The sequence below is a fragment of the Lonchura striata genome, chromosome 5 (assembly GCF_050655825.1).
Source record: "Lonchura striata isolate lonStrDom1 chromosome 5, ASM5065582v1, whole genome shotgun sequence".
Taxonomy (NCBI): Eukaryota; Metazoa; Chordata; class Aves; order Passeriformes; family Estrildidae; genus Lonchura; species Lonchura striata.
The window spans coordinates 14,498,817-14,508,500 of NC_140707.1; positions in this window are offsets into that span (position 1 = coordinate 14,498,817).

The following is a 9,684-nucleotide window of genomic DNA, read 5'->3' on the forward strand; positions in this document are numbered from 1 at the left end:
CTGCAAAAAATCCTTATATCGAAGGATGGACCCCAAACCAAAGTTGTCCCCACCTCAAACTTGTGCTGCCCTGATAGACCCAAGGGAGCCCTACAAACTGACATCAGGAACCTGGACCTGTGAGTTTTCTTTCCCAGGGAAAAGGGACAAAGGATGTGCCCAGGGGCCCCTGGCCAGGGACCTCACTGCAAAAAATCCTTATATCAAAGGATGGACCCCAGACCAAAGGTGTCCCCACCTCAAACTTGTGCTGCCCTGATAGACCCAAGGGAGCCCTACAAACTGACATCAGGAACCTGGACCTGTGAGTTTTCTTTCCCAGGGAAAAGGACAAAGGATGTGCCAAGAGGCCCCTGGCCCTGGGCTGGGACCTGACTGCAAAAAATCCTTATATCGAAGGATGGACCCCAGACCAAAGTTCTCCCCAGCTCAAACTTGTGCTGCCCTGATAGACCCAAGGGAGCCCTACAAAGTGAGATCAGGAACGTGGACCTGTGGGTTTTCTTTCCCAGGGAAAATGGCCAAAGGATGTGCCCAGAGGGCCCTCGGCTGGGCCCTGACTGCAAAATATCCTTATATCGAAGGATGGACCCCAGACCAAAGTTGTCCCCACCTCAAACTTGTGCTGCCCTGATAGACCCAAGGGAGCCCTACAAACTGACATCAGGAACCTGGACCTGTGAGTTTTCTTTCCCAGGGAAAAGGGACAAAGGATGTGCCCAGGGGCCCCTGGCACTGCCCCAGGCCATGACTGCAAAAAATCCTTATATCGTACGATGGATCACAGACCAAAGTTGCCCCACCTCAAACTTGTGCTGCCCTGATAGACCCAAGGGAGCCCTACAAACTGACATCAGGAACCTGGACCTGTGAGTTTTCTTTCCCAGGGAAAAGCGACAAAGGATGTGCCCAAGGGCCCCTGGCCCGGGACCTGACTGCAAAAAATCCTTATATCGAAGGATGGACCCCAGACCGAAGTTCTCCCCAGCTCAAACTTGTGATGCCCTGATAGACCCAAGGGAGCCCTACAAACTGACATCAGGAACCTGGACCTGTGAGTTTTCTTTCCCAGGGAAAATGGCCAAAGGATGTGCCCAGGGGCCCCTGGCCCAGGACCTGACTGCAAAAAATCCTTATATCGAAGGATGGAGCCCAGACCAAAGTTGTCCCCACCTCAAACTTGTGCTGCCCTGATAGACCCAAGGGAGCCCTACAAACTGACATCAGGAACCTGGACCTGTGAGTTTTCTTTCCCAGGGAAAAGGGACAAAGCATGTGCCCAGGGGCCCCTGTCCAGGGACCTGACTGCAAAAAATCCTTATATCGAAGGATGGACCCCAAACCAAAGTTGTCCCCACCTCAAACTTGTGCTGCCCTGATAGACCCAAGGGAGCCCTACAAACTGACATCAGGAATCTGGACCTGTGAGTTTTCTTTCCCAGGGAAATAGGACAAAGGATGTGCCCAGGGGCCTCTGGACCTGGGCTGGGCCCTGACTGCATACAATCCTTATATCGCAGGATGGACCCCAGACCAAAATCCTCCCCACCTCAAATTTGTGCTGCCCTGATAGACCCAAGGGAGCCCTACAAACTGACATCAGGAACCTGGACCTGTGAGTTTTCTTTCCCAGGGAAAATGGCCAAAGGATGTGCCCAGGGGCCCCTGGGCTGGGACCTGACTGCAAAAAAATCCTTATATCGAAGGATGGACCCCAGACCAAAGTTGTCCCCACCGCAAACTTGTGCTGCCCTGATAGACCCAAGGGACCCCTACAAACTGACATCAGGAACCTGGACTGGTGAGATTTCTTTCCCAGGGAAAAGGGACAAAGGATGTGCCCAGGGGCCCCTGGCCCGGGATCTGACTGCAAAAAACACTTATATCGAAGGATTGGTCGTAAAACAAAGTTGCCCCACCTCAAACCTGTGCTGCCCTGATAGACCCAAGGGAGCCCTACAAACTGACTTCAGGAACCTGGACTGGTGAGATTTCTTTCCCAGGGAAAAGGGACAAAGGATGTGCCCAGGGGCCCCTGGCCCGGGATCTGACTGCAAAAAACACTTATATCGAAGGATTGGTCGTAAAACAAAGTTGCCCCACCTCAAACCTGTGCTGCCCTGATAGACCCAAGGGAGCCCTACAAACTGACTTCAGGAACCTGGACTGGTGAATTTTCTTTCCCAGGGAAAAGGGACTAAGGATGTGCCCAGGGGCCCCTGGGCTGGGACCTGACTGCATACAATCCTTATATCGCAGGATGGACCCCAGACCAAAGTCCTCCCCACCTCAAAATTGTGCTGCCCTGATAGACCCAAGGGAGCCCTACAAACTGACATCAGGAACCTGGTCCTTTGGGTTTTCTTTCCCAGGGTAAAGGGACAAAGGGTGTGCCCAGGGGGCCCTGGGCTGGGCCCTGACTGCAAAAAATCCTTATATCGAAGGATGGACCCCAGACCAAAATTGTCCCCACCTCAAACTTGTGCTGCCCTGATAGATCCAAGGGAGCCCTACAAACTGACATTAGGAACCTGGACCTGTGAGTTTTCTTTCCTAGGGAAAAGGGACAAAGCATGTGTCTAGGGGCCCCTGGCCCTGGGACCTGACTGCAAAAAATCCTTATATCGAAGGATGGACCCCAGACCAAAGTTGTCCCCACCTCAAACTTGTGATGCCCTGATAGACCCAAGGGAGCCCTACAAACTGACATCAGGAACCTGGACCTGTGAGTTTTCTTTCCCAGGGAAAAGGGACAAAGGATGTGCCCAGGGGCCCCTGGCCCTGGGTTGAGCCCTGACTGCAAAAAATCCTTATATCGAAGGATAGATCACAGACCGAAGTTGTCCCCACCTCAAACTTGTGCTGCCCTGATTGATCCATGGGAGTCCTACAAACTGACATCAGGAACCTGGTCCTTTGAGTTTTCTTTCCTAGGGAAAAGGGACAAAGCATGTGTCTAGGGGCCCCTGGCCCTGGGACCTGACTGCAAAAAATCCTTATATCGAAGGATGGACCCCAGACCAAAGTTGTCCCCACCTCAAACTTGTGCTGCCCTGATAGACCCAAGGGAGCCCTACAAACTGACATCAGGAACCTGGACCTGTGAGTTTTCTTTCCCAGGGAAAAGGGACAAAGCGTGCGCCCAGGGGCTCCAGGGCTGGGACCTGACTGTAAAAAATCCTTATATTGAAGATTGGACCCCAGACCAAAATTGTCCCCATCTCAAACTTGTGCTGCCCTGATAGACCCAAGGGAGCCCTACAAACTGACATCAGGAACCTGGACCTGTGAGTTTTCTTTCCCAGGGAAAAGGGACTAAGGATGTGCCCAGGGGCCCCTGGGCTGGGACCTGACTGCAAAAAATCCTTATATCGAAGGATGGACCCCAAACCAAAGTTGTCCCCACCTCAAACTTGTGCTGCCCTGATAGACCCAAGGGAGCCCTACAAACTGACATCAGGAACCTGGACCTGTGAGTTTTCTTTCCCAGGGAAAAGGGACAAAGGATGTGCCCAGGGGCCCCTGGCCAGGGACCTCACTGCAAAAAATCCTTATATCAAAGGATGGACCCCAGACCAAAGGTGTCCCCACCTCAAACTTGTGCTGCCCTGATAGACCCAAGGGAGCCCTACAAACTGACATCAGGAACCTGGACCTGTGAGTTTTCTTTCCCAGGGAAAAGGACAAAGGATGTGCCAAGGGGCCCCTGGCCCTGGGCTGGGACCTGACTGCAAAAAATCCTTATATCGAAGGATGGACCCCAGACCAAAGTTCTCCCCAGCTCAAACTTGTGCTGCCCTGATAGACCCAAGGGAGCCCTACAAAGTGAGATCAGGAACCTGGACCTGTGGGTTTTCTTTCCCAGGGAAAATGGCCAAAGGATGTGCCCAGAGGGCCCTCGGCTGGGCCCTGACTGCAAAATATCCTTATATCGAAGGATGGACCCCAGACCAAAGTTGTCCCCACCTCAAACTTGTGCTGCCCTGATAGACCCAAGGGAGCCCTACAAACTGACATCAGGAACCTGGACCTGTGAGTTTTCTTTCCCAGGGAAAAGGGACAAAGGATGTGCCCAGGGGCCCCTGGCACTGCCCCAGGCCATGACTGCAAAAAATCCTTATATCGTACGATGGATCACAGACCAAAGTTGCCCCACCTCAAACTTGTGCTGCCCTGATAGACCCAAGGGAGCCCTACAAACTGACATCAGGAACCTGGACCTGTGAGTTTTCTTTCCCAGGGAAAAGCGACAAAGGATGTGCCCAAGGGCCCCTGGCCCGGGACCTGACTGCAAAAAATCCTTATATCGAAGGATGGACCCCAGACCGAAGTTCTCCCCAGCTCAAACTTGTGCTGCCCTGATAGACCCAAGGGAGCCCTACAAACTGACATCAGGAACCTGGACCTGTGAGTTTTCTTTCCCAGGGAAAATGGCCAAAGGATGTGCCCAGGGGCCCCTGGCCCAGGACCTGACTGCAAAAAATCCTTATATATCGAAGGATCGATCGTAGACCAAAGTTGTCCCCACCTCAAACTTGTGCTGCCCTGATAGACCCAAGGGAGCCCTACAAACTGACATCAGGAACCTGGACCTGTGAGTTTTCTTTCCCAGGGAAAATGGCCAAAGGATGTGCCCAGGGGCCCCTGGCCCAGGACCTGACTGCAAAAAAATCCTTATATCGAAGGATGGACCCCAGAAGTAAGTTGTCCCCACCGCAAACTTGTGCTGCCCTGATAGACCCAAGGGACCCCTACAAACTGACATCAGGAACCTGGACTGGTGAGATTTCTTTCCCAGGGTAAAGGGACAAAGGATGTGCCCAGGGGCCCCTGGCCCGGGATCTGACTGCAAAAAACACTTATATCGAAGGATTGGTCGTAAAACAAAGTTGCCCCACCTCAAACCTGTGCTGCCCTGATAGACCCAAGGGAGCCCTACAAACTGACTTCAGGAACCTGGACTGGTGAACTTTCTTTCCCAGGGAAAAGGGACAAAGGATGTGCCCAGGGGCTCCAGGGTTTGGACCTGACTGTAAAAAATCCTTATATCGAAGATTGGACCCCAGACCAAAATTGTCCCCATCTCAAACTTGTGCTGCCCTGATAGACCCAAGGGAGCCCTACAAACTGACATCAGGAACCTGGACCTGTGAGTTTTCTTTCCCAGGGAAAAGGGACAAAGGACAAAGGATGTGCCCAGGGGCCCCTGGCCCAGGACCTGACTGCAAAAAATCCTTATATCGAAGGATGGACCCCAAACCAAAGTTGTCCCCACCTCAAACTTGTGCTGCCCTGATAGACCCAAGGGAGCCCTACAAACTGACATCAGGAACCTGGACCTGTGAGTTTTCTTTCCCAGGGAAAAGGGACAAAGCATGTGCCCAGGGGCCCCTGGCCCTGGGTTGAGCCCTGACTGCAAAAAATCCTTATATCGAAGGATAGATCACAGACCGAAGTTGCCCCACCTCAAACCTGTGCTGCCCTGATAGACCCAAGGGAGCCCTACAAACTGACTTCAGGAACCTGGACTGGTGAATTTTCTTTCCCAGGGAAAAGGGACTAAGGATGTGCCCAGGGGCCCCTGGGCTGGGACCTGACTGCATACAATCCTTACATCGCAGGATGGACCCCAGACCAAAGTCCTCCCCACCTCAAAATTGTGCTGCCCTGATAGACCCAAGGGAGCCCTACAAACTGACATCAGGAACCTGGTCCTTTGGGTTTTCTTTCCCAGGGAAAAGGGACAAAGGGTGTGCCCAGGGGGCCCTGGGCTGGGCCCTGACTGCAAAAAATCCTTATATCGAAGGATGGACCCCAGACCAAAGTTGTCCCCACCTCAAACTTGTGCTGCCCTGATAGACCCAAGGGAGCCCTACAAACTGACTTCAGGAACCTGGACTGGTGAACTTTCTTTCCCAGGGAAAAGGGACAAAGGATGTGCCCAGGGGCTCCAGGGTTTGGACCTGACTGTAAAAAATCCTTATATCGAAGATTGGACCCCAGACCAAAATTGTCCCCATCTCAAACTTGTGCTGCCCTGATAGACCCAAGGGAGCCCTACAAACTGACATCAGGAACCTGGACCTGTGAGTTTTCTTTCCCAGGGAAAAGGGACAAAGGACAAAGGATGTGCCCAGGGGCCCCTGGCCCAGGACCTGACTGCAAAAAATCCTTATATCGAAGGATGGACCCCAAACCAAAGTTGTCCCCACCTCAAACTTGTGCTGCCCTGATAGACCCAAGGGAGCCCTACAAACTGACATCAGGAACCTGGACCTGTGAGTTTTCTTTCCCAGGGAAAAGGGACAAAGCATGTGCCCAGGGGCCCCTGGCCCTGGGTTGAGCCCTGACTGCAAAAAATCCTTATATCGAAGGATAGATCACAGACCGAAGTTGTCCCCACCTCAAACTTGTGCTGCCCTGATTGATCCATGGGAGCCCTACAAACTGACATCAGGAACCTGGTCCTGTGAGTTTTCTTTCCTAGGGAAAAGGGACAAAGCATGTGCCCAGGGGCCCCTGGCCCTGGGCCTGACTGCAAAAAATCCTTATATCGAAGGATGGACCCCAGACCAAAGTTGTCCCCACCTCAAACTTGTGATGCCCTGATAGACCCAAGGGAGCCCTACAAACTGACATCAGGAACCTGGACCTGTGAGTTTTCTTTCCCAGGGAAAAGGGACAAAGCATGTGCCCAGGGGCTCCAGGGCTGGGACCTGACTGTAAAAAATCCTTATATCGAAGATTGGACCCCAGACCAAAATTGTCCCCATCTCAAACTTGTGCTGCCCTGATAGACCCAAGGGAGCCCTACAAACTGACATCAGGAACCTGGACCTGTGAGTTTTCTTTCCCAGGGAAAAGGGACAAAGGATGTGCCCAGGGGCCCCTGGGCTGGGACCTGACTGCAAAAACTCCTTATATCGAAGGATGGACCCCAAACCAAAGTTGTCCCCACCTCAAACTTGTGCTGCCCTGATAGACCCAAGGGAGCCCTACAAACTGACATCAGGAACCTGGACCTGTGAGTTTTCTTTCCCAGGGAAAAGGGACAAAGGATGTGCCCAGGGGCCTCTGGCCCTGGGCTGGGCCCGGACTGCATACAATCCTTACATCGCAGGATGGACCCCAGACCAAAGTCCTCCCCACCTCAAAATTGTGCTGCCCTGATAGACCCAAGGGAGCCCTACAAACTGACATCAGGAACCTGGTCCTTTGGGTTTTCTTTCCCAGGGAAAAGGGACAAAGGATGTGCCCAGGGGGCCCTGGGCTGGGCCCTGACTGCAAAAAATCCTTATATCGAAGGATGGACCCCAGACCAAAGTTGTCCCCACCTCAAACTTGTGATGCCCTGATAGACCCAAGGGAGCCCTACAAACTGACATCAGGAACCTGGACCTGTGAGTTTTCTTTCCCAGGGAAAAGGGACAAAGCATGTGCCCAGGGGCCCCTGGCGCAGGACCTGACTGCAAATAATCCTTATATCGAAGGATTGGTCGTAAAACAAAGTTGCCCCACCTCAAACCTGTGCTGCCCTGATAGACCCAAGGGAGCCCTACAAACTGACTTCAGGAACCTGGACCGGTGAATTTTCTTTCCCAGGGAAAAGGGACAAAGGATGTGCCCAGGGGCTCCAGGGTTTGGACCTGACTGTAAAAAATCCTTATATCGAAGATTGGACCCCAGACCAAAATTGTCCCCATCTCAAACTTGTGCTGCCCTGATAGACCCAAGGGAGCCCTACAAACTGACATCAGGAACCTGGACCTGTGAGTTTTCTTTCCCAGGGAAAAGGGACAAAGGACAAAGGATGTGCCCAGGGGCCCCTGGGCTGAGACCTGACTGCAAAAAATCCTTATATCGAAGGATGGACCCCAAACCAAAGTTGTCCCCACCTCAAACTTGTGCTGCCCTGATAGACCCAAGGGAGCCCTACAAACTGACATCAGGAACCTGGACCTGCGAGTTTTCTTTCCCAGGGAAAAGGGACAAAGCATGTGCCCAGGGGCCCCTGGCCAGGGACCTCACTGCAAAAAATCCTTATATCAAAGGATGGACCCCAGACCAAAGGTGTCCCCACCTCAAACTTGTGCTGCCCTGATAGACCCAAGGGAGCCCTACAAACTGACATCAGGAACCTGGACCTGTGAGTTTTCTTTCCCAGGGAAAAGGGACAAAGGATGTGCCCAGGGGCCCCTGGCCCTGGGCTGGGCCCTGACTGCATACAATCCTTATATCGCAGTATGGACCCCAGACCAAAGTTCTCCCCACCTCAAAATTGTGCTGCCCTGATAGACCCAAGGGAGCCCTACAAACTGACATCAGGAACCTGGTTCTTTGGGTTTTCTTTCCCAGGGAAAATGGCCAAAGGATGTGCCCAGGGGGCCCTGGGCTGGGCCCTGACTGCAAAAAATCCTTATATCGAAGGATGGACCCCAGACCAAAGTTGTCCCCACCTCAAACTTGTGCTGCCCTGATAGACCCAAGGGAGCCCTACAAACTGATATCAGGAACCTGGTCCTGTGAGTTTTCTTTCCAAGGGAAAAGGGACAAAGCATGTGCCCAGGGGCCCCTGGCCCAGGACCTGACTGCAAATAATCCTTATATCGAAGGATTGATCGTAGACCAAAGTTGTCCCCACCTCAAACTTGTGCTGCCCTGATAGACCCAAGGGAGCCCTACAAACTGACATCAGGAACCTGGACCTGTGAGTTTTCTTTCCCAGGGAAAAGGGACAAAGGATGTGCCCAGGGGCCCCTGGCATTGGCCCAGGCCATGACTGCAAAAAATCCTTATATCATACGATGGATCACAGACCAAAGTTGCCCCACCTCAAACTTGTGCTGCCCTGATAGACCCAAGGGACCCCTACAAACTGACTTCAGGAACCTGGGCTTCTGAATTTGCTTTCACCATTTAGATATCCCTCATTCTTTCCCAGGGCCCTGCAATTCCCCTGGTTTGTCAGGTCCCATGTTTCCTTTTTCCTTCTCAATGTCAAAATGGCACAGGATTTGTCTCATCTTGCATCTCCCACCCCCAAGTACTCAGGGATTTTTTTTCATGCTGAATACGTGTTGCAATCTGAGAGTACAAATCTTGGGGCTTGTTTTTTTCTGTGCTGGATTTGTCCTCGAGAAATCTGCAACCGTATAACCCTAACCACAACCACTTTGCTTTGCTCAGAAATCACAACCTTCAGAACAGCATCATGGCACCTCACCCACTGGCACCTTCCCAAAGCATTCCACTAATACTCCACATTTTCAGTGGGCATCCTGTCTCACCCTCATCCTGACCCTAAAAATGTACCAAGTAATTCTAAAATAGCCATTAGGAATGTATAACAATTCTCTAAAAGTCACCAGAGACTGCCTTCAAAAAGCCCCTAAATATTCCTAATAGCCCTGCAAAAAAAAAAAAAAAACCACTCAAGGAAGCCTGCTCAGCCTCCAAGCCCCTTCCTCTTGCTCTCTAGCCCACAGATGTCATCCCTACCTTTTTGCAGCGGGTCCTGTTGTCCTCTGAGGGTTCTGGCATTGTCCTGGTGCGAGGGTCATTGCCCTGCCCCAGCGGGAGGCTTCCGGTGTGGTCTCGCTGTCAGGCTTGCTGTGCTGTGCTGCTGTTGTCGGGGGTGAAAAGGGAAAAGGCTGCTTAGGGTGAGGTTAGCATTGGGGTGAGGGG